This window comes from Lithobates pipiens, unplaced genomic scaffold (assembly GCF_037356315.1).
Source record: "Lithobates pipiens isolate NorthernLeopardFrog02 unplaced genomic scaffold, aLitPip1_a1.2 Scaffold_16, whole genome shotgun sequence".
Taxonomy (NCBI): Eukaryota; Metazoa; Chordata; class Amphibia; order Anura; family Ranidae; genus Lithobates; species Lithobates pipiens.
The window spans coordinates 361,879,386-361,905,256 of NW_027507748.1; the positions used below are offsets into that span (position 1 = coordinate 361,879,386).

Genomic DNA, 25,871 nt, shown 5'->3' on the forward strand with positions numbered 1-25,871 from the left:
ACAGCTGAAAGGAGAAGCAGGGTCATAGCTTTTTTGGCCCTACTATAGATCATATGGATAATAGGAATGACCCGTCTTAAGCCGACAGTGATGCTAAAGCCCAGTTTCAGATGACATCACTCAGCCAGTCCAGGCTGGGGAAAGATTCTGACTTTACAGTGAGTGCTGGAGGGTCAGAGCAGAGAGCTGGTGACTGACATTCATAGCTCTCTGCCCATAGCGGAGGAAAGAACTGAACTGAGCGATCAGTGGTATTTGATCGCTTACTTCTCAGTGCAGAGATTGTGGGGTACAGCTGCAGCATCAAATTAATGCTGCATGCACCTAGGTAAGTATAAGGTTTTTTGTTTTGTTTTTAAACACCATCCTCCTTTTTAACACTGATCAAAGAAAGCAAATCCCAATTTCAACCATGAAAGGTATTGGCAGGTCAATTGGCTGTAAGAAAGACATAAGATGGCAAAATAAAAAGAGGCTTGCCTGGGTAATGAAGCTCCACCAGTGGATTACTGAAGACTTGAAGGTGGTTATATGGACAAAGACTCAAAATTTTAAATTCTTTGGTTCATCAAGCAGAGTTTTTGTACGTCTTCGAGTAGGTTTCCTCTGTGTGTGAAACCAACTGTCAAACATGGAGTAGGAAGCATAATGGTCTGGGGCTCTTTTGCTGGATACAGAGTCAGCAACGTGCACTGAGTGGCACCTTGAACCAAAACTTCTACCACAGCATTTTGCAGCATCATGCAATACCCTCTGGAATACGCCTAGTTGGACAGAGCTACAGCTATATAATGACCCAGAATATACCTACTGGCTGTATCAGAGCTATCCAGGAAGAGACAAACAAGAATGTAGGCTTCAAATCATTGAATGATCAGCACAGTCGCCAGACGTAAGCCCCATCAAGCTGGTTTGGATGTCTGTGGAAGGGATTGTGGCCCATCTTGGATGTCAGTGTGAAGAATGGTGCCCCATTGTTGGTGTTAGTGGGAGGAATTGTATCCCATTGTTGTCAGTGGGAGCAATTTTGGCCAATTTTTGGTGACAGTTGGAGAAATTGTGCCCCAATGGTGGCTGTGGGAGATATTGGGCCCCAATGGCCAGTTAAATGTGATCTCAGGAACCACTGACCTTTTGGGGGGATTATGAAACCGTAAAATTGTATACTTACCTTTCCGTAATTTTTCTTTCCTGACGCATCTTCATGGCAGCATACACTCTGGGTTGTGACTCCGCCCCCACAACCTGATAGGACCACATAGCTATAAGATGAAGATACGCCCCCGCCCCAGTATTCTCTGCATATATGAATCACCTTTGTGGGTGGGATATTGTATGCTGCCATGAAGATGCGACAGGAAAGGAAAATTACGGAAAGGTAAGTATACAATTTTCTGGTTTCCTGTCGCATCATGGCAGCATACACTCTGGGGATTAACTTGCAGACTGGGTGGGAGATGCAAAAGTAAACGTTTATTAGCAAGAAATAGAAGAGTTGGCTTGAATGATGGACTTTCCAAATTCTACTGTTGATAGCCGAGCTGAGTCCACCTTGTAGTGAGAGATAAAGGTGTTCCTGGAGGACCAAGTGGCCGCTCTGCAGATGGTTTCTGCTGAGACCCTACAATACGCTGTCCAGGAGGTGGCCACTGCTCTGGTGGAATGAGCCCTCAGGTCTTCAGGAATTTGCAGTTCACTCAGCAAGTAGGCCTTTTTAATGGTCTTCAGCAACCAGGAGGCAATGGTTTGGGCTGATGCTGCTTGACCTCTCCTAAGGCCGTAGGGAATGATGAAGAGGTTCTCCAATCTTCTAAAGGATTCGGACATGGAAAGATATTTTATGATGTTGCCCCTTACATCCAGAGGATGAGGGTCACCCTGGTCTGTGTTAGGAGCTGGCAAGTTGATTTACTGGTTGAAGTGAAAAGAGGATGCCACCTTTGGGATAAAGCGATCCGAGGGTCTTAGAACTACCCTGTCCGGATGGATGATCAGATACGGCTCCTTAATCAGTAATGCTTGCATCTCTGAAACTCTCTTCGCTGATGTGATTGCGACCAGGAAGGCAACTTTTAGTGTCAGGTGCCAGAGGGAGATGTTTTCCAGCGGAAAAAAGGGTTATTTGTATAGTACCTCTAAGACGACTGATAGGTCCCATGTTGGAAAGGAGGGCTTCCTAGGTGGTCTTAGTTTAAGACAGGCCTTCTGAAATTGCATAACAAGGGAATCGTGAGCCCATTTTACCCTTGTCAGGGCGGATAGAGCTGACACCTGAACTTTCAGAGTACTACACTTAAGACCTTTGTCTAAGCCTGATTGCAGGAACTCTAGGATCAGAGGAGCCGAAAGGGAGGACAGATCCCGGCCAAGGTCCTGAGAGAAGGTAACAAACTTCTCCCAGACCCTGCGGTAGGTGCAGTTGGTGGTAGGTTTTCTGGCCTGGAGCAGGGTATCAACTACCTTCTGGGAGCAGCCCTGACCTAGATACCTAGCCCTCTCATCCTCCAAGCCATCAAGTGCAGCCTCCCCGGATCTGGATGTAGTAGCTGGCCCTGGGAGAGCAAGTCGGCTGACAGGGGAAGAGCAAGAGGGTCTGTAGTGCTCAGTTGTAGAAGGGTGGTGAACCATGGCCTCCTGGGCCAAAATGGAGTCACCGCTATCACCAATGCTGTTGATCTCTTGAGCCTTAAGAGAAATCTCGCTATCAGGGGAGTCGGAGGGAAGATATACCCGAGATGGAAATTCCAGGGATGCTGGAGGCAATCTGTCCCCTCCGCTGAGTGAAAGGGAAACCTCGTCAGGAACCTTTGGCACTTCGAGTTTGCCAGAGTCGTAGCAAGGTCTATGTCTGGTTGACCCCAGGTCTGGCAGATGAGGGAGAAGGCCTGAGGGCTCAGGGACCACTCGTTGTTGGAGGCGAACTCCCTGCTGAGCGTGTCGGCTAAGATGTTCTCGACCCCCGGGATGTAAGTCGCCCTCAGGTCTGACAGGTTCAACTGTGCCCATTCCATCACAGGGAGAACTTCCTGCATCATGGAGGGACTCCTGGTCCTCCCCTGTCTGTTTATGTAGGCAACAGCAACCTTGTTGTCCATCCTTAAGAGGACCTGCTTCCCACTTAAAAGGGAGCTGAAGGCCAGGAGAGCCTGGAGGGCCGCCCTCATCTCCAGCACGTTCGATACCGAGTCCCGTACTTCGAAAGGCCAACGGCCCTGCGCTGCATGGGACTGGTAGTGGGCTCCCCAACCTTCTAGACGGGCATCCGTGGTCACTACCTCCTGAGGAGGGATGACTATGTGTTTGCAATTGTTTAAGTTGTGGGGACCACAAGTCCACCAACGCAATGAGCGCCTGACTGTCTCCGAGATCCTGATCGTCTGGGTCATGGATGAACCATCCCACTGATGTAGGAAGGAGTTCTGCAGAGGTCTGGTGTGCCACTGCGCCCAACGGACCATAGGAATGGTCGCTGATAGGGAGCCTAAAAGGCTGAGGCATACTGTGGCTGACAGGGATCTTGCTAAAATGGCCTTCTTCACCTTCCGGACCAACAGGGAAGACTTCTCCGGAGGCAGCTGCACTGTATTCAACTGGGTATCTAGTTGGGCTCCTAAGAAGATCATTCTCTGGGTGGGCCGAGTCTGGTTCTTTTCCCAGTTTATCAGCCATCCCAGATTATGCAGAGTGGAGACGAGGATCCTCCGATGTTGTGACAGCGACTCCCGGCTGTCTGAGAGAAGGAGAATATCGTCCAGATAATGGTGGACTCGCAGCCCCCTCTCCCTCAGATGCGCGATAACAGGAAGAAGGACCTTTGTAAAGGTCCTGGGAGCCGTAGAAATTCCAAACGGAAGACTTCGGAACTAAAAGTGTCTGTGGTTTAGCGAAAAACGGAGGAATTTTTGGAGTTCTGAATGAATAGGGATATGGAGGTAGGCGTCCTGTAGATCTATGGAGAGCATCCAGTCCCCCAGATTTATGGCCTGGAGGATAGACTGGAGGCTCTCCATTTTGAAAGCAGTTTAATTTTTTTAGATCCAGGACCGGACATAGGTTATGATTTCTTATTTACTAGAAATAGAGGGGAATAGAACCCCTGACCTCTTTGGGATAGGGGCACCTCCGTAATTGCTTCCTTTTGGAGCAGATCCTGAACGTATCGAGTCAAGGCTAACCTCTTTTGCCGGGATGACGGGAGGTTTGTTGGGCAAAAATGGTCCCACGGGGGAAGTCCCCTGAATGACCATCTGTGCCCGATGTGAATGGTGGTTAACGTCCAGGGCTCACTTATCGTTTCCGCCCAGACCAGCGTGAACTTTGAGAGTCTGGTCCCCACCACTGCTGGCTGGGCGGACGCACCTTCAAAAGGACTTCTGGTTAGTAGATGCCGGGGTCCTGGGCTTCCGGAACTTCAGGAAGGACGTTTGAGGGGCCTTCCAGTTCCTTCTGTACTCCCTACCAGGCCTGTAGGACTTGGCATCCCTGTACCTGTCCGGGAGGTTACGCTTAAAGGGAGGAGGCCTCTGAAGCTTTGGCTTTCTATCCGAGGAGACGAGCCCTGATTTTCCGCCAGTAACCTTAGAAATAGCAGTCCAATTTGGTGCCGAAAAGGTTCTCGCCATCATAGGTGATGTGGCACCAATTGGACTTGGAAGCAGGATCTGTCACCCAGGGTTTGTGCCAGAGAGCCCGTCTGGCCATTACCGAGGACAACATAGCCCTGGATGCAGACTTAACAGCATCCACAGATGCCTCTGCCACAAAATCCCCTGCAAGGCTTAGTTCTTGCAGGGCCCTAACTATCTGGTCCTGATCAGCGTCCTCAGATACAAGCTTTTCTGTGCTTGTTGACCAACTGGCAATAGCCTTACCCACAGCTGCAAGAACCACTGCTGGCCTGCATACGCCTCCTGCTGCTAGGTAAGCTCTTTTGAGATTAGTATCGATCTTCCTATCCAGGACATCCTTGAATGAAACGGCGTCCTCGATAGGGAGCGTAACGTGCCTGACCAGGCGCATGAGGGATGCATCCACCACTGGCGGGGACACAAGAGATTTAATTTTAGCCTCCTTTAGAGGATATAGTTTGGCAAGCCGATTGTTAAGACTTGCTTTCTTCTCGGGTCTCTGCCACTCGTCTCTGATAAGTTCCTCCAACTCATCAATGAAGGGGAAGGCTTCGGGTTCTCTCTTCAGGTTCGGGAAATATTTTCTCCTTTTGGGTTGGGCCTCCTGGGGTTCCTCCCAGCTAATGGCCTCCTTCACTGACCTCACAAAAGGCTCTATTAGGGAGAAGTCAAAGCCCGCTGAAGCCTCTAGTTCTTCCTCATCTGAAGGAGAAATATGCTCTCTGGAAGTACTTGGGGGAGCCGGTGAAGCACCACGTGGAGATAACTCTGTGTCCGGAGCGACACGTGGGGCAGAAGACTTCATGAGCTCTCTGTGTTCTTGCCCTTTTTCTCTGGTGGCTTCTTCAAAGCACCTGCAGCATGCCAACCTGTCTAGAAGGGCTATGGCCCCGCATACCAGGCAGGTATTTTCAGAAGGATGGGAGTGGTGTGCTGGTGAATGGTGCCTCCGGTCAGGGGATCTTCTTCGGCAGGAATGGCTGTGCCTTGAACGAGACCTGGAGCGGCTCCTCCTGCGACTCCCTTTCCCTGAGCGATTTCACCTGCCCGAATGGCTCCGCCTATGGCCAGAGCGGCTTCTTCTGTGCGAGGAATCTCTGCGAGATGATCTTGCGGACCTGATGGGGCTAACCATTTAGGTAGCGTTAGTGCGTCCTGCTCTCTTTTTCGATCTTCTCTACTTACCAAACTCCTCCCCTCTTACCTATTATGCCGGTGGTGATCTGCTGGAGCAGTGGTCTCCATGGATAGGAAACAGAGGAAGCCTGAAGACACAGGTAACACAAAAAGGGTAAGGAAGAGAAAGCCACAACAGAAACAAGAGGGGAATAAAGAGTAGAAAAAAATACAGGGGAGATACTTGCCAAACAGAGAGGCAACACTGGGACAGAAAAAACAAAAATGCAGCAGTCAGGAAATTCAGCTGAGCACAAAAACAGGCAAAAAAGGCATCTGCATTAAAAAAAGGCATCTTCCCCATTTAAAATTGGAGCCGAGGTCACGACCTGCCCGCACAAGCTCAGTAGCGCCGTGCGGCCGCCGGCGCCATCTTGGAAAAGGGAAAAGACATAGATAGATATACACAGGCTGCCCAAAGTGCACAGTGAGCATGTGCAAAGCGGCAGAGTGACCAGGAAGAGTGCTGATGCTGCTGTGGGACTACAGAGCTCAGGAAAAAGTAAAATATGGCAGAGAGGCAACACTGGGGTAAAGGCACCAGACAACCTAAGGTGACAAGAGATACTGAAGGCAGAGAGTATGCTGTCAAGCTGCAGACAGTGGCACCAGGGAGGAAGAGGAAAACCGGAGACCACCGCAGGTACTAAGCCTGTTTAAGGCTTAAAGACCAATCTTTTTGTTATATGCCTTCAGCCTGTTTAAGGCTTACTTCCAACGGCTATAGAGGCAATGCTCTGTTTGCAGAGAAAAAGTATTCATACCCCTGAGATCACCAGAGTGGGGTTCCTTCCATTTAGCTTCCTTTAGAGGCTGTACCGGTAAGGAATTCCACCCAGGAAAGGCTAGAACCTGGCTGGGGCAAAACGGTAAGAGGGTGATGATCCGTGCGGTCCCAACAGGTGAGGAAAAATAAGAGAATACCGGGGCGGGGGGCGTATCTTCATCTTATAGCTATGTGGTCCTATCAGGTTGTGGGGGCGGAGTCACAACCCAGAGTGTATGCTGCCATGATGCGACAGGAAAGTATATTGAGGAAATCGTTGATGGCGTATATTAATGAAAAACTGTTTTCATTTATTTTTAGCTCAGTTGCTTCAGAGGAATTTCAGTCTGCACTCCAGTCACATCTTTATATACGGTATCCTTTCTTATTTTATCATCTTCACTATCTGTTCTTTTAATCATTTGCAGTGTACATAATGACAAATCGGATTCTTCTTATCACTTTTATGGAGCAGCAAATGTAAATAGGATGATTGGTTTGTTACAGGCAATATACAATTTCTTTCCTCCAGTTTTTACTTCTGCACTTCAAAGGATATAACACATAAGTAACTGGTCCACCCAGTCATTACATCTGTTTTATTTGTTTTAAATGTCTTCTGCTTCCTGTCTAATGCCCCATACATACGATCAAAAACTCAGTCAGAAAAAACCTGGATAGTTTTTCCGAAGGATTTACGCTCAAGCTTGGCTTGCATACACATGGTCACACAAAAGCTCTCTGAACTTTCAACCGCCAAGAACGCAGTGACGTACAACACTATGACAAGCCGAGAAAATTAAGTTCAATGCTTCCGAGCATGCGTCAAATTGTTTCCGAGCATGTATAGGAATTTTGCACATCGGAATTTGTACAGATGATCGGAATTTCCGATCTGAACTTTTTTCGACCGAAAAAAGAGAGAACCTGCTCTCCGGTAGAGCATACACACAGTCGCATTTTCCGACCAAATGCTCTCATCGGTCTTTTGCTGGCAGAATTTCCAAACGTGTGTACGGGGCATAACTGTATTACAAATCAAGACTAATCGTTGCAAGTTGTGTTTCTTTCCCTGTGTGTTTTTTTTTGGGGGGGGGGGGGGATTTTGGGGTTGGGCATGGGTGGTTTAGCTATACTCATCAAGTTAATCTAATATAGAAGTATGTGTATTTCACTTTTTAAGTAGCTTGGCCTGTACTTGGGTGGAGCTCGGACAGCAGGAGATATATTTTAGCATAGTCCTGTGTCTTGTGTTAAATGTGTACCATTTATGTATTTTAATATATAGAATAAATACATTTATTTTAATAAAGTTGAGAGGTGTCATGCATCCATATATGTAAAGGAGGGGTTGAGCCCATATCCATTTACTGTGAGTTTTTTTTTAGTATTGGTTTGTTACAGACAATATACATTTTCTTTCCTCCAGTTTTTACTTCTGAACTTCAAAGGATATAACACATACAGTAAGTGACTGGTACACCCAGTCATTACATCTGTGTTTTTTTTTTTTTTTAATATGACTTCTGCTTCTTGTCTAACTGTATTACAAATTGTTTCAAGTTGTGTTTCTTTCTCTGTGTCTGCAGCCAGAAAGTGCTTTCACCCTGTGACTTAAAGCAGGTCTACATTGTATCTGAAAAACACAAAACAAAAATACTATTTAATAAATTGTTAGTGTTCAAAGCAAATCCCTCCATCCATCCATGTCTCCATACTTTATTTTAATGAGAAATCACTTTGAAAAACACCCCCTGGCATTTCTGGTTGTGGTCATCTTGAGTAAGGGCAGATGATTCATGCAGCATTTACTTCCTGGAATCAACCTCACCTTAGCTCAGGCATGCACGCAGGAGGATGTGCTTAGCTGAGAAAACCTCTCCTCTCCTCCTGAAGACTCCTGGGATGTATGTCATAATTTGCCTTAGGCAAAGAAAGCAGGGTGTAACTGAAGAAATAATTGAAAAAAGTTTAAAACAAGTAAATATAATATACCTTCCTTTCTATATACTAATGCTAGTAGTATATGGATTAACCACTTACCGACCGCCTCATGTACATATATGTCGGCACTTTGAAGAGGGATATCTCGGTAACGGCAGCAGCTACTGCCACAACCAACATATCCATCGTTACAGGAGGCGGCCGTGTTTATCATAATGGTGGTCTCCGTAGCCGTCGGTAGCGGCGGAGGCAATCGGGTCCTGCACACTGCTGGATATGGAGACAAGTGAGGCTAAGATAGCCCCCACTTGTCTCTATACCATAGGAGGGCGGAAGCGACTACAACACAGGGTGACACAGTGATGTAGTGGTTAGCATTCTAGCAGTAAAAAGAGTCGCTGGTTCAAATCCCAACCACGACACTACCTGGCTGGAGTTTGCATGCTCTCCCTGTGCCCGCGTGGGTTTCCTCTGGGTACTCCAGCTTCCTCCCACACTCCAAAGACATGCAGGTAGGTTAGTTTGCTTCTGTCCAAAATTGGCCCTAGTATATATAATGGGGACCTTGGATTGTGGGCTCCTTGAGGGTAGGGACCAATGTGAGTGTGCAATGTACAGGGATAGAGACAATTGTAGACACTCAGGTTGAACTGGATGGACTGGTGTCTTTATTCAGCCTTATAATGTAACTATGTAACTGTAACTAGAGCGTCACTTCCGCCCATACCTCTTAACCACTTTAAGACCGGACCATTTTGCTGGTAAATGACCAGAGGTCTTTTTACACTTTGGCACTGCGCTGCTTTAACTGGTAATTGCGCGGTCATGCAATGTTGTACCCAAACAAAATTTGCGTCCTTTTCTTCCCACAAATAGAGCTTTCTTTTGATGGTATTTGATTGCCTCTGCGATTTTTATTTTTTGCGATATAAACGTAAAAAGACCGCAAATTTTGAAAAAAAATGATATTTTCTACTTTTTGTTATTAGAAAAATCCAATAAACTCAATTTTAGTCATACATTTAGGCCAAAATGTATTCAGCCACATGTCTTTGGTAAAAAAAAAGTCAATAATTGTATATTTATTGGTTTGCGCAAAAGTTGTCACATCTACAAACTAAGGTACGTTTTCTGGAATTTACGCAGCTTTTAGTTTACGACTGCCTATCTCATTTCTTGAGGTGCTAAAATGGCAGGGCAGTACAAAACCCCCCCAAATGACCCCATTTTGGAAAGTAGACCCCCTAAGGAAATTGATAAGAGGCATGTTGAGCCCATTGAATATTTTATTTTTTTGCCTCAAGCGATTGAATAATGACAAAAAAAAAATTTTTTTTTTTTTTTTACACAAAGTTGTCACTAAATGATATATTGCTCACACATGCTATGGGCGTATGTGAAATGACACCCCAAAATAAATTCTGCTGCTTCTCCTGAGTACGGGGATACCACATATGTGGGACTTTTTGGGAGCCTAGCCGCGTACGGGGCCCCGAAAACCAAGCACCGCCTTCAGGCTTTCTAAGGGCGTAAATTTTTGAGTTCACTTCTCACTACCTATTACAGTTTTGAAGGCCATAAAATGCCAAGATGGCACAAAACCCCCACAAATGACCCCATTTTAGAAAGTAGACACCCCAAGCTATTTGCTGAGAGGCATGTTGAGTTCATGGAATATTTTATATTTTGCCACAAGTTGCGGGAAAATTACAAACTTTTTTTTTTTTTTTTTTTTTTCACAAAGTTGTCACTAAATGATATATTGCTCACACATGCCATGGGCATATGTGAAATGACACCCCAAAATAAATTCTGCTGCTTCTCCTGAGTACGGGGATACCACATATGTGGGACTTTTTGGGAGCCTAGCCGCGTACGGGGCCCCGAAAACCAAGCACCGCCTTCAGGCTTTCTAAGGGCGTAAATATTTGACTTCACTCCTCACTACCTATTACAGTTTTGAAGGCCATAAAATGCCAAGATGGCACAAAACCCCCACAAATGACCCCATTTTAGAAAGTAGACACCCCAAGCTATTTGCTGAGAGGCATGTTGAGTCCATGGAATATTTTATATTTTGCCACAAGTTGCGGGAAAATTACAAACTTTTTTTTTTTTTTTTTTTTTTTTCACAAAGTTGTCACTAAATGATATATTGCTCACGCATGCCATGGGCATATGTGAAATGACACCCCAAAATAAATTCTGCTGCTTCTCCTGAGTACGGGGATACCACATATGTGGGACTTTTTGGGAGCCTAGCCGCGTACGGGGCCCCGAAAACCAAGCACCGCCTTCAGGCTTTCTAAGGGCGTTACAGTTTTGAAGGCCATAAAATGCCAAGATGGCACAAACCCCCCCCAAATGACCCCATTTTGGAAAGTAGACACCCCTAAATTTAGGGGTACACTAGTGAGACTAGGTAATAAATGGCGGGTGCCCTGAAACTATAAAAAAATAACTAACCAACCAGCGTCACCTGTAACAGTTATATGGTGATCACTGGTGAAAGGGTTAACTAGGGGGCAATCAGGGGGCTTTATGCGGTAGTATATGGGGGTCCCTGGCGCTATAAAAAGCTGCGGCGAACCTAAATACCTACTTGCCTAACTAGCGTCACCTGTGACACTAATACAGCGATCAGAAAAACGATCGCTTATTAGGCTGGGTTCACACTGGAGCGATGCGGGAACGCCACGAATGCGCGGCGGGTTCCCGCATCGCATGCCTCCCGGCGGCAGTTCACACTGCCCTATGCGAACTGCTGGGAGTGTCAGTGAAATGTTACTGACACCCCCAGATCAGTTCGCATATCGCAGTGCGATCTGAAAACTCGGATCGCATGGTGTGAACACCCATGCGATCCGATTCTGCTGCGGGCCAAAAAAAGGGTCCCGTGCGAATTTGCGGCGGGTGCGGCGGGTGTGGCGGGTGCGGCGAATGGCTGAACTCGAATCGCACAGAGATCGGATGTGATTTGCACTGCAGTGCGGTGCGAATCACATCCGTTCTCAAACCGCTGCAATCTGAACCCAGCCTTAGTGACACTGGCGACGGGGGGTGATCACGGGGTTAAACCTTTATTGGGGGGGTTAGGGGGGTACCTTAGAACTAAAGGGGGCTAACCCTAACTGCCCTAACAGTTATTAGTCACAAATGACACCCGCCGGGTGATCAGGGGGTTAAACCTTTATTAGGTAATAAATGGCGGGTGCCCTGAAACTATAAAAAAATAACTAACCAACCAGCGTCACCTGTAACAGTTATATGGTGATCACTGGTGAAAGGGTTAACTAGGGGGCAATCAGGGGGCTTTATGCGGTAGTATATGGGGGTCCCTGGCGCTATAAAAAGCTGCGGCGAACCTAAATACCTACCTGCCTAACTAGCGTCACCTGTGACACTAATACGGCGATCAGAAAAATGATCGCTTATTAGGCTGGGTTCACACTGGAGCGATGCGGAAACGCCGCGAATCCGCGGCGGGTTCCCGCATCGCATGCCTCCCGGCGGCAGTTCACACTGCCCTATGCGAACTGCTGGGAGTGTCAGTGAAATGTTACTGACACCCCCAGATCAGTTCGCATATCGCAGTGCGATCTGCAAACTCGGATCGCATGGTGTGAACACCCATGCGATCCGATTCTGCTGCGGGCCAAAAAAAGGGTCCCGTGCGAATTTGCGGCGGGTGCGGCGGGTGTGGCGGGTGCGGCGGGTGCGGCGAATGGCTGAACTCGAATCGCACAGAGATCGGATGTGATTTGCACTGCAGTGCGGTGCGAATCACATTCGTTCTCATAAACCGCTGCAATGTGAACCCAGCCTTAGTGACACTGGCGACGGGGGGTGATCACGGGGTTAAACCTTTATTGGGGGGGTTAGGGGGGTACATTAGAACTAAAGGGGGCTAACTCTAACTGCCCTAACAGTTATTACAGTCACAAATGACACCAATGCAAAAAAAAAAAAAAAAAAAAAAAAATGACATTGGTGTCACTGTGACTGGGGGGCAGGGGTAATTGGGGGGGTGATCGGGGGGTAAAGGGGGGGTGTGAGTGTGCCTGGCATGTTCTACTGTGTGTGTAGAGTGTTGGTGCAACTCACCGATCCGCTCTCCTCCGTGTCGGAACGGAAAATACCGACACGGAGGAGAGAATACATCACTTCCTCTCCTGTGTTTACATTACAGGAGAGGAAGTGATGTCACGGGGGATTTCCATTCGTCGAGAGCGATCGCGAGGGGGTGGCCATGAATGAATGGCCGTCCCCTCATCCCTGATCTCTCCCGAACGAATGCCGACCGCCGCAGGCACCGGGGGGGGGCCCGATCGGGCCCCCCACCCGCGGGCAGGCATGGACTTATATATACGCCAATATGCCTGCCCGTGCCATTCTGCCGACGTATATCGTCGTGCGGCGGTCGGCAAGTGGTTAAAGGAACATTTTTTCAAATGACATTTTTTTTTATTGCCTTTAAGTCCAAATATGAGATCTGAGGACTTTTTGACCCCAGATCTCATATTTAAGAAGACCTGTTATGCTTTTTTCTATTACAAGGGATGTTTACATTCCTTGTAATAGGAATACAAGTGATCCAGATTATTATTTTTTTAAACGGTGTAAAAATAAATAAAATCAAGTAACATAAATAAGTAAAAAAATTTTTTTTTTTAAAAACACCCAATCCCGACAAGCTTGCTCACAGAAGCGAACGCATATGTGAGTAGCGCCTGCATATGAAAATGGTAGTCAAACCACACATGTGAGGTATCACCGCTATCGGTAGAGCAAGAACAATAATTCTAGCCCTAGACCTCCTCTGTAACATAAAACATGCAACCTGTAGAATTTTTTAAATGTCGCTTATGGAGATTTTTGAGGGTAAAAGTTTGACGCCATTCCACGAGCGGGCGCAATTTTGAAGCATGATATGTTGGGTATCAATTTACTTGGCGTAACATTATCTTTCACAATATAAAAAAAAATTGGGCTAATTTTACTGTTTTCTTATTTTTTTATTCAAAAAAGTTAATTTTTTCCAAAAAAAGTGTGCTTGTAAGACTGCTGCGCAAATACTGTGTGAAAAAAAGTATTGCAATGACTGCCATTTTATTCTCCAGGGTGTTAGAAAAAATACAATATATAATGTTTGGAGGTTCTAAGTAATTTTCTAGCAAAAAAAACAGTTTTAAACATGTAAGCACCAAGTCTAAAAAAGAGGTCTGGTCCTTAAGTGGTTAATAATAGTCAATGTTGATTGAGAGAATCAAGTTCCGCTTTATTGGCTAAGTTCACCTCTTCGGGGCAGAATTTCACTTTTCATAATAAATAGAAGTGTTTTCTATTGTAATTTTCAACCCAGAAGTCCCAATGTGCTTATCTCTCACTTGCCTCATCTATAGAAGCGTTGACCTTTCATCTATCTGTTTGGGTGTTTATAAATGCTTTTTGATTCCATCACTTCCTGTAGATTGTACCCCACCATGCCCTTTCTTGCTTCATCACAGAAGAGGGAGGGATAGAGTGTGTTCACCTGTCTGGACCACATCTCCCTCATTACTATGCTAACTCTTTAATTTTCCACCCACTGTCTGTACAATCTGATTGTACAATCACCCTGTCAGGTCACCTTGAGGCCAGGTGACAGATGCACACCGTAGGGATCAGGAGTGCACCGCAAGGTTGTTGACCCTACGGCTGACTGCTGCGGACGGTGGTCAAGGTGATAAGGAAGGCAGGGCTGCCAGAATACCAAGATGGATCCCACCGGGGTTAAAGCGTAAGATTCCCTGGGGAGCGGAATCTAAGAGCCAGCAGGTGTTCACCAGAGCCTCTAGTGGTGAGGTTGGACTGGGCTACAACTGGCTCCAGGATGCGACCCCCAGGGTCCCCCAGCTCACGCAAACAGTAGGCAACAGGAGGATAGGGATAGTGAGGGATAAAGCGAAGGACGGGGCCACAAGCAGACAGGAATAGTCAGGGACACTCCAAAAGGTCAGGATCACAGGCAAACAGGGATAGTCAAGGACACGCCAAAGTCGGTAACGGAACAACAGAAGAGCACACTGCAGGTAACAGGAAGCTAAACACACAAAGGTTGATCAGCAGGGTTGGCCTGCAGTGCACAGGTTAATATAGAGTTCTCTGATAGGAGCTAGGGAGGAGCCATGCCAGAGTATGGATTACAAAAGCAGTCAGGTGAGGGTCGGCTGGTCTCTAGAGATGAACACATGGAGACAGGTAAGCAGACGAACTCTATTGCATAACCATAACACACCCTTAGATATCCCATCAGCTATATTGTGCAAGGGCCTGTCTGATTTTATACAAATTGAATGAATTGCTCAGGTGTGTCCTCCTAGTCCAAAGTTCTGGTAAATCTAGAGGAAATTGTACAAAGATTGTGCAATCAGATTGCATAGTGTATGGCCATCTTTATACAAATACATAGGATTCCCACATGCGTTGTTTTTGGGAATTTTGGAACATTTTCGCTCATCAAGCATAGGGCAGCCCATTTACTTGAATGGACAGCCCTACCTGCAACAATTACCCAAAGAGGCTCCAGAACGTTTATTGGAGCCAAGTGTGGTGCATTTTTGCCACACTCTGTGGTGCATTTGCCGTGCATATATATAAAAATTATGCTTGCTACCCGCACTTGGGTTGCCTTGAAGATGTAATGACAACGCAAGCACAAAGCATGGCAAATCGTGCTTTTTAAGAGCAGCTTGCCATCTGTTCGGAAGTGCATGGATGTGAATGAAATCTCATTATTCTTGTGTAAACAAACCCCATTTGATGTTTAGGCCCCACTCACATCTAGTGTAGTGGAAGCAAGCTTTTTTTTTTTGGCTCATTTTTCTCATGACACGCATAGTGGAGCCCTTTGATTTCAATAGGCTGCCCTTCAGGTGGCAAAGGAGCTCATGGGACATTTTGGCATGTTGCAGTTTGTATATTTTTACTGTGCATTTTGCTGAGTTTGTCTGTGTTTGCAGTGCCACTAACAATTAATGGCACCGAAAGTGGCACTAGTTAATTTTAGGTGTATAAAGGTGGCCATACACTATATAATTGGATTGTAAAATCTCTGTATGATTTCCTTAGATTTACCATTAGATAGGTAGACACACCATCTATCTAATTACTCTATGCAGGCCCTTGCACTACATAGTTGATGGTAGATCTAAAGAAGATAGTACAAGCAGATTGTATAGTGTATGGTGATCTTTACAGAACTCATGACATAATTCTCCTGTTTTCAATAGTATAGATCATATCCAAGGTAGTTATCTGATCACTCAGCTCCTGCACATTCTGCCAAAAGAACGATCTATACAAGATGAAAGTAAGGGAGAAAAAAAAAACATGGCTGTGTATTATTGAGAACGGTGATCACTGATTGCATTGTAAAACCATGCACCTGAGGAAGTAGTTGGGAGTGACTTTCTGGAAGGGGAGGGAAGCTGCAGGGTGTGTGCTAATCAGGTCAGCTGGGGACTCTTAACAGTTTTCACATCCTAAGGTTTGTCCAGGAAGTAATGGAAAAGCAACGGAGATTTATTTTTTTATACAAGCTGGACACTGAGGTAAGGGCTGTGTAGGATCAATAGAAACGTTTTCTTTTTTGCAAAAGAACATTAATGCTATATTGGTTTACAGAGGAGCAGGAATTTAGAAAAAAAAGCAGTCTTCGTCTTTAAAGGATAAGTTCAATTTTTCTAGTAGAATTTTACAATTAATGACACCAAAAGTTTGACTACTTAATTTTATGTCTATAAAGGTGGCCCTACACTACACAATCTGACTGTATATTTTCTGTACAATCTAGTTTACCAAAACGATATACTAGGAGGACACACTTATTTATCCATTCACTTTCGCAGTCAGGCACTACATCATTGATGGTAGATCTATAGGAGATTGTACAATCAGTTTGTAAAGTGTATGGTGAGCTTTACAGACTTCCAGGGACACACTTCTCCTGTTTTCAATATTACAGCTCTGCTACACATTCTGTAGGCTGTTATGTGATCACTCAACTACTGCACACTCTGCCAAAGGAACAATCTATGCAAAAAGAAAGTAAGTTACAAAATGATGATCAGCAGAATCTGACTGTGTATTCAGGGAAAATGTCTGCATGAAACTGCAGAGGTAAACAGGAGCAATCTTCTGGAGGGGGAGGACATGTGCAGGGTGTGTGTTCATGAGGTCAGCTGCTGAAGTACTTCCTTCTAACAGTTTTCTCATCCCAAATACCAGGACGAATACCAGGAAGAAGTTTTCTGTAGGAGACACTTGAGCCTAAGGGATAGCCTGCTCTACAATATTGAGAGTTTTTCTTCTCTGCAACAGAGGTACATTAATGGTATATTAGTACATAGAAAAGCTGGGATTTAGAAAAAAAAAGGTGAATTTAGTCTTTATTATTGTATTTTTATTTGATTATGCAGAATTGCTGAATACATATGTTAGCTAGCATAAAAGAAGATTAAAACATAATATTAGTTACTATTTAGAATGTCCATGGAAATTGTGCTGTTGTCATAAAAGCAATAATTATATATCCTGTCTGTGCAATAAGCTATAATGAAGTTTGCCAGGCAACTCTTTGGTGTCTATAGGTTTATTAAAGTGTATTTGCCAATAAATATCAAAGGTTACAACTGCTTCAAAGAAGGTAACAGCAGGAGTACCATCATCCTATATAATAGTAACTGCATTCTTTTCTGCTAAGAAGCACTGATTTATATCTAACCATCGCTATTTCTAGAGGTTCCATGTGGGCACGATAATGATAATGTGTATAAGTTTTCATTAGGACTAATTGTATACTTTTATAGTTCTCGTGAACATTTGCCCTCCTATGGTTTTATGTAACAGATTTATTGTAATATCTACTCAAGATCTCATAAGGGAAGATAGTTTCCACCTATGCTGCTTTACATAATTTTTCACTCCCAGCACGAGGAGTAGAATGTTCAATGGAAACTATCTGAGGCCAATTTAATTAGAGGAAAGATACATGTGTTCTGAACCCACCACACAGCAGACCTATACTATTACACTATATAGGAGTGGAACATGAATCTTAGTTCACCAGTGTATTGTTTATAATCATCTGGCCCCATAAAGTTGAGCTTATTATGCAATAGGCAAATGAAGCTTTATACCTTGAACTGAATGAAAGCGTTCTTAACCTGCTTGACTGAATGAGGTTAGATGGTGAAAGACTAAGCTGTGTCTTCTATTCCGTGCATCTATGCTTGCAGTGCATCGCAGAGCAATGGGTGGTCCAAAAATGCCCAAAAGTGCACCCGACTGCATGCCCAAACGTAGTGCTTTCTGAATAGTATCACTGCTTTGTGCTCCATAAAGGATAGAGGAGGCTATCATGCTTTTCAATGCAGCAGATACGCTTTGCACATAAGATGTCTTTACTATTAAAGGCTAAGTTCACCTTTGTTCACCTTTTTAATTCCAGCTCCCCTATGTACCAATACAGCATTAATGTACTTCTTTTGCAAAAATAAAACAAACGGCTTTCCATTTATTCTACACACGCTTACCTCACTCTCTTCATGGCTGTTCAAAAATATTTATCCATTACTTCTGCCTTACTTCCTGGACAGACTTTAGGTCATGACACAGGAAGGAGTTGTCCAACTGTGGGTAGATGATACAAGGTGTGTGCTAATGAGATCAGCTGGTCAACTCCTTCCTGTATCATGACCTAAAGTCTGCTCAGGAAGTACGGCAGAATAAATGGAGCATGTTTTTTTTTTTTTCTTTTTTTTTTCATTCACAGCCAGTTCCTACACTGACACATAATTTGTTTAGTTTGCACCTGTTACTACTGATATTCACTCCCACTTGGCGGGGTCCGCTCATTACATAGGGAGCATTTAAACACACTTCTTTCATTCACAGTCAGTTCTCTGACTGGTACACATCTTGTGCAGTCTGCACCAGACTTCACTGGTCCTTACTCCTATATCAGCAACACCAGGTAACTAACTACCACTATCATTATGACATTAATTTCATATGTGGGTTTTAATCCGAGGATTTTACCAATTTCTGGGGACTTACGCTGTTTTGATATTAGTTTATACTAATTTTATTCGGGCTCTTCTCTTAGATTAGCTTTTTATATTTTCAGTACTACCGTATTTGGTATTTCATATTTTTATTGATCCACAGACTGGTGCCCATCTGTCCCACTGTTCCAGATAGTCTGGGTTACACCTACATTCATTCTCCCTGTGTTCCTGTTGGACGCTATTACCACAGCTTCCGGGCTAGGCATTCATTTCAGCCCTAGCACCCTGGTGGTGTGTTTGTTTCACACTAAGCAGATATGTGAGTCTTACAGGGATGACTATTTTATCCTCCCTGTATGTATATTCTTTCTTTTCCAATTTTGTCTATGAATGGTTGATTTTGATATACTTACCTCTCCTTATAGATGTATCATGCATGCGCCCCTGATGATTGGATAGATCCCATGAAATGCGTCTTTGGATCCAGGCAATACTGTGGATTATAACTGTTGTATTATAGTGATTTTTTATTATTGAGAACATTCTATACATTCTTTTAACATGTAAATGTTTTTGGATACATGATTTGTTATATTATGTGCCACTATTGCATGTATTGTCTGTTATGTACCTACTCAATCATGGCAAATTAATAAATACTTGTTCATGTTTTCAGTTTGACTCCTTCGATTAGCTACAATATACATACCTCATTTAAAGTCCTGACCCTCTTTCTTTATGAAACATCCATGAAGTGAGTAAGGTAAATGTGGGGAGAATAAATGGAAAGTTGTTTTATTTTTGCAAAAAAAGTGCATTAATGCTATTTTGGTAGGGGAGGATAGGGGAGCTGGAATTTACAAAAAAAAAGATGAACAAAGGTGAACTTAGCCTTTAAGAAAACTCCTCTTGGGTAGTATTTGATGGACATTTTTTGCAACACCCCCTTAATAAAAGACTTCATTTTTAAAACCTTATTTTACAATGACATGGTCAACAGCACTGTTGGCTCTACCAAACACTTTCTAATATGTTACAGGTATTTTCAGTAAATTTATAGTTGAAACTTTTACGTTTGAAAAGCCATCCCATATCAACACTACCACGTGCAAAAATAAGACATGACATACAAGTTGTATTTTTCCTGAATTTATACTGTTATCAATAACATGCATTAATAAAATGTTCGTATATTTCAGTAAATACAAAGAGAACTGTATATATATAGGTCAATGGCTGAATCATATCACTTTTCCCCTAATATTTCCTTCATTAAGTTGTGTAGGGGGATCACTTTGTTTTAGGAGAGGGCTTTTAAGCTCTCCAAAATGCCCACATGGTGGGGATGTTTCTTTATTATTTTCTGTGATCTGTGGGCAGATGGGAAGACTGATGAACATACAAGTGGCAGAGCTGTTAATTCTTAACTTGTAAGAACAGAGGAAACAGCTTGGCACAGAAATATCTCTGTAGGAAGAACACACTATGTGGATGTAGAAAATTTCAGAAATGAATCCCAGTACTGTCAGATGGGATTGAGCCAAAACATCCATTTGGGCTAAAGGGCCCACGTATTCAAAGTTGATTGTTTCCATGAACATTGCAGATTTTTTGAAAAGCCCTTTAATATTCCTCTTTCAAAATTTAGATTGCATATATTTGGTGCATTTTAATCTTCTATTTTCCATGAGCACAGAGTTCCATTCAAATAACAGTGAACAGAATTTTGCCAGCTCTGCTTGTAATGGAGATCTTTAGGCTAGGTTTATTAGAACACATTCCATGCACATTTCCCGCACCGCATTTAAAATGCATTGCAGTTGCGATCTGCAGCGTGTGACAATGTTAACGACCCCCCAAATGCAGGTCTCAAAGGCAGTGCATTAGTACAAAAGTACCATCTGATCCAGTTGCAGTGCCTTTTCAAAAGTAGTGCATGCACAACTTTTGGTGCAACGCAGTGTGATTCGAGCCCATTCAAAATGAATGAGCTCTATTTTGCACCACACTGTATAGTATGTGAATTGCACAGGAATGCACAGCACGTTCCTGTGCAATTTATAGTGTGAACTGAGGCTTAGGAAATGTTTGATAATTTGATATATATATATATATGTATATATATATATATATATATATGTGTGTGTGTATATATGTATATATATATATATATATATATATGTGTGTGTGTATATATGTATATATATATATATATATATATATATATATATATATATATATATATATATATATATATATATATATATATATATGTAGCACTGATCCTCAAAGGAGCTGCTGAATTTGGTTGGGCCTGTGCTCTGCTATTAAACCCCCCACTGACTTGGCTCAGTCCCCTTGGCACAGCTGTGGTGCAATGTTGGTTTGAAGCTATTAGTGAAGGATGACCCCACAATGTGCAGTATAACAACAATATACCTTTGTTATTACCTGGGTATCCGATGTTCCGCCTGCTGGAAAAGGAACAACGCTCCATACCAATGGTACTTAAACAGGAACGTATGTTTACTGGAACTAATGTATAAAATAGTTATTACAATGTTTGTACTATCACACCAACATAGTGTAACAGCACAATAAACATTTATAACAGTTTGTACATTTACAGTTGTCTATGATGGTCTCTGAGAATGTGTCTCCAATTGGGACTAATGCTCAGAGTGAAAACACCTTACTCTGGGCACCTTCCCACTTCCAGCACACTCTAGTAACTACAGGAATGCAGGGTTAATTATGAAATACAACACAATTACTAGGGAGCTCTCCCTACTTTAAATGGGTGCAAGGCCTTGCAATGAGAAGTGCAGTCTTTGATCTTCTTTCTTCTGCTAGCTATTTGTGTTGTAATAATTGTAATCCAACAGTGGAACAAACAAGGGTTAACTTAAGGTGAATATTAAAGCTGTTCTTGTAGTGTGAAGTGTTACTGCCTCCGGTGTAATTGGCTTTAGATAACATAGTGTCAGTAGTATAGTGAAGAGTAGGCTTGAGGCCTGCTTAAACTCAGTCTTTTATTAGGCTCTCCTCTGTGGTACTACAGGTCCCAGCAACACTGTATTAAAGTACTAGGTGTGTGAAAGGGAGTTTAGGAAACTGTGGGCAGCAGCCCTCTCACCACATTGGCTGTGAAGAATGGAACAACTCCGCTTTGCTGGTCTGTCTTGCTTCTTAAAGGCCGGCGCCGTCACACCGCTTTGCTACACAATATGAACCAGGTCCCTCTGATGGCTAGACAGGTGTCTCTGGACCCTTCCCGATTCGGTCACAATGTCCTTTCAGCAATTAGGTAACAGACAGAGTCTTTAGTTGTTCCGCTCTGCAGTGGCTGTAGGCCGCGCTCTCTGGAGACCTCCTCACAGGCCCTTGTAGGCAGGCCACGTGTCCAGAAGAGAAAGAAAATGGCCGTGTGTGTCCTTTTATAGCCTATCCAGCATGCAGTTCAGTACTGAGTGATCATGGGTAGGTCACTCGGCATTCTGGGTAGGTAGGTCATAGCAGAATGTAAACAGACAGTCACTTCCTGTTACGTTTTTAATCCTCTAGAAAGGAAAATAATTGGAGTCCATTTCCTGTATTGGCCACTAGATGGTGCCAAATACTAAATTATAACATGGCTATAGATTAACATTGCATTATATTAGCAGGCAAAAATATCAGCGCTACATATGTATTTATAGATATATACATCTATATATACACAGCGGTTAAAATAAGTATTGAACACGTCACCATTTTTCTAGGTAAATATATTTCTAAAGGTGCTGTTGACATGGCATTTTCACCACATGTCGGTAACAACCCATGCAAGCCATACATACAAAGAAACCAAAACAGATAAGTTCAGAAATTACGTTATGTGTAAAAAATAGAATGACACAGGGAAAAGGTATTGAACACATGCAGAACGAGAGGTGAAAAAAGGCATGGAAAGCCAAGACACCAGCTGAAATCTGTCAATAATTAGAAAGCAATCCTGTCCCTTGTCAGTGCAAATTAATATCAGCTGGTTCAGTCTCCACTGATGGCCTATAAAAAGGTGTCTCATTACCAAGGTGTCACACAAGAAACATCTCATGATGGGTAAAAGTAAAGAGCTCTCTCAAGACATTCGCAACCTTATTGTTGCAAAACATACTTTTGCCATACAAAAGGATTTAGAAACTTTCCGAATGCTCCAGTGAGCACTGTTGGGGCCATAATCCAAAAGAAAGAACATTATTTCACCATAAACCAACCACGACCAGGTGCTCCTCGCAAAATTTCAGAGGAGTGAAAAGAATTATCAGAAGAGTTCAAGAGCCAAGGACCAGTTGTGGAGAGTTTCAGAAAGACCTGGAATTAGCAGATACAATTGTTTCAAAGAAAACAATAAGTAATGCACTCAACCATGGCATGTATGCACGTTCATCACCAAAGTTGGGCATCCCATAATTCCCCTACCCCATCCAAGTTATCATTCCTTAATAAAACAACAAAAATAACCCAAGGACTAATTTCTGTGTCTGAGTGAATAAAGGAAATGTTAAGTAACTGGCTGTGCAGCAGTGGGGAACCTTAACTCAGCTCTTATGAGGGGTGTGCTACGCTAGCTTTAGCTTAAATAATGCAGAGACTGGGAGGGGTGGCATACACATTTTTACAACAAAAGCAAATTTATCCACACACATAGGTTGGACTTGATGGACTTGTGTCTTTTTTCAACCTCGTCTACTATGTAACATTGTTGCAGATTGCATCGCTTTGCACTAGGTCAATCAATTGTCTATTATGTACTCTGTATCAGGTAACACAGAGTTAAATATGTTCAACTGAGCTTCAGCAAGCGAGAACAAATTGAACATAAATTGTATAAAAGGACTTGGAAAACGAAAGACAAGAGAAAGGGCGATGTACTCAAAAACTCGTTTCATCTTTAGAAAGACTGCTGCTTTGTCTCCTCAACTCAAATATGTTTATTTCAGAGACAATTAACTTGCAATTACCACACAAATAACGGCCATGAAGCAATTAGACAAAAAAAAAATTGAAAGTTGGGCCTGACCTCCGTTTGCTCTTCAAATGTAAGCTTTGTTTGGCTATGCCATGTGCGCAGAAACAATTTAATGGAGATTCTCCTTTTATCCAATGGTCTATGAGATTTTCAGAGGAAATACACACCAAAAAAAAAAAAAATAGTCTTATGCATTGCTCCACTTCACAGAGCTTGTTAGAGAATAAAAGTTTGTTGTCTGAAGTGCCGTGACATTTTAGAGAAGTTATACACAAAGATAAGCTGTAATTATTTCTAAAAAAATGTTTTCCCTTTTCTTCCTTTGCTTTTTTTTTTTTGTAGAGGGCTATCACATATTTCTCTGTTTTATAGAGATATGCTGTATATTGTTCATACTGAGTGTTCATACACACCCATAGCAGTGCTGTCTTTATTATTGATTGATTGATTGGACCCTGGGCAAACATTTTCTTGCCCTCCATGCAATTTCGCACATCACCTCAACATCGCAAAAAAACAAACACGCACATAGACTTATCTCAAAAAACGTTAATAATGTATACTGAAAGAACTGGTCCATACTCACTGATTGGTTGCTAGAGGTTACTGCACAACTTTACTGCTCACTGATTGGTTGTTAAAGGTTACTGCACATATTTACCACTCACTGGTTGGTTGCTGGAGGTTACTGTACATCATTACCACTCACTGATTGGTTTCTAGAGATTACTGCTTATCATTGTCGCTCACTGGTTTCATTTCCAGACACACTTTACTGAATATTGCAGGAGTTTGGAGCAAAAGTTCAGAATTCCCAGCATTTGCTGAGCGACAATAAAGCTTGTAGCCAATGTCTCACTGAAGGGTACAATCTTAGCATTGTTCCACCCACAGGTTACCCCGATCACCCCAGGCAACAGTAGATACTTCCAGACACACTTTACTGAATAATGCAGGAGTTTGGAGCACAATTTCAGAAGGCCCAGCATTTGCAGAGTGCTGGGCATCTTTGTGATCCAGTGTGACATGCCAAGTATTAGCAGAACCCTGAACGTATTTATAATCCCTGGGTGCGGTCTCTCACTGCAGTTGCCACGGGTGACAGCACATGGTGACAAGTCACTGAATTGTAGGATTAAGCACAGGTATCTGTCCCAGCACTGGTTAGGGCAAGTGGGCAGCAGGGGGCAGCAACTGTTAACTGCTCCCGCTAGTTGCTATGGGTAACGGCATTTATTTTGCATTACTGAATAGCAGGCAGAGCACATAAGTCCTTCCCCAGGGTTCAATTTCTCAATGATAGAGCCAAGCACAGTTCCTCGGCTCACTCAACCTCAGTTGCTAGGGGCAACGGCTGGCAGGTCACACTTGATCAAATGGTCCTGGGAACGAGCCCCCAAATGTAGCAGTACCCCCGCAGGGGCTGCTAAGTAAAATGGCCCACCTGTCACCTTGCCAAATTCCGGCATTCACTCCTCATAGTTTCATAGTTAGTTAGGTTGAATAAAGACACCAGTCCATCCAGTTCAACCTGAGTGAGTGTCTACAATTGTCCCTTTCCCTGTACATTGCTACACCCACATCGGTCCCTATCCTCAAGGAATCCAAGGTCCCCATTCATATACTAGGGCCAATTTTGGACAGAATCCAGAAGCCAATTAGCCTACCTGCATGTTTTTGGATTGTGGGAGGAAACCGGAGTACCCGGAGGAAACCCACGCAGGCACAGGGAGAACATGCAAACTCCAGGCAGGTAGTGTCATGGTTGGGATCTGAACCAGCGACCTTCTTACTGCTAGGTGAGAGTGCTAACCACTACACCACTGTGCCGCCCAACCACTACACCACTGTGCCAGATATCCTCAGTCACTCTCAGGCAGAAAACAGTCCATGTGCTTGTTTTTGTTATTTATATTAGGGAATTTAGCTTGGATGGGGTAAGATGATTATGAGATGCCCAGCAAATTGTATATCAACCAATTAGATTGTATATGAATCAATTAGGACAACTATGTAAACTTCTCTGTACAAGTTACTACTTCAGTCTCCTCCAGCAATTTCCTTGCTTGCAAACTATTGCTCTCTCCCTCTCTTCCTCCTGCACAACTCACTCTCTTCCTTCTGCTTGCAGGAACAGCTAGCATGTGGTTAGGCCCAACACTGACTCAGCCAGGCCTAAGTAACTTGCCTTTTGCAGGCAGGGGCCATCGGGCCCCTTTAGTGTAGCAGAAAAAATAGAAAGTCTTTTGTGCTAGCTCTCCTATAGGTGGGCTACTGCTCCCAGTTCTCTTTAGGCC

At 43.6% G+C, this 25,871-nt stretch overlaps 1 long non-coding RNA gene across 1 annotated transcript; it reads left to right on the plus strand.

Moving 5' to 3' along the window:
* Positions 1–18,733: 18,733 nt before the first annotated feature.
* LOC143984381 (uncharacterized) lies at positions 18,734–19,238 on the plus strand. The gene is made up of 2 exons (XR_013274819.1): positions 18,734–18,882; positions 18,989–19,238. It is a non-coding gene; the product is annotated as an uncharacterized LOC143984381 (long non-coding RNA).
* The last annotated feature ends 6,633 nt before the right edge of the window (positions 19,239–25,871 follow it).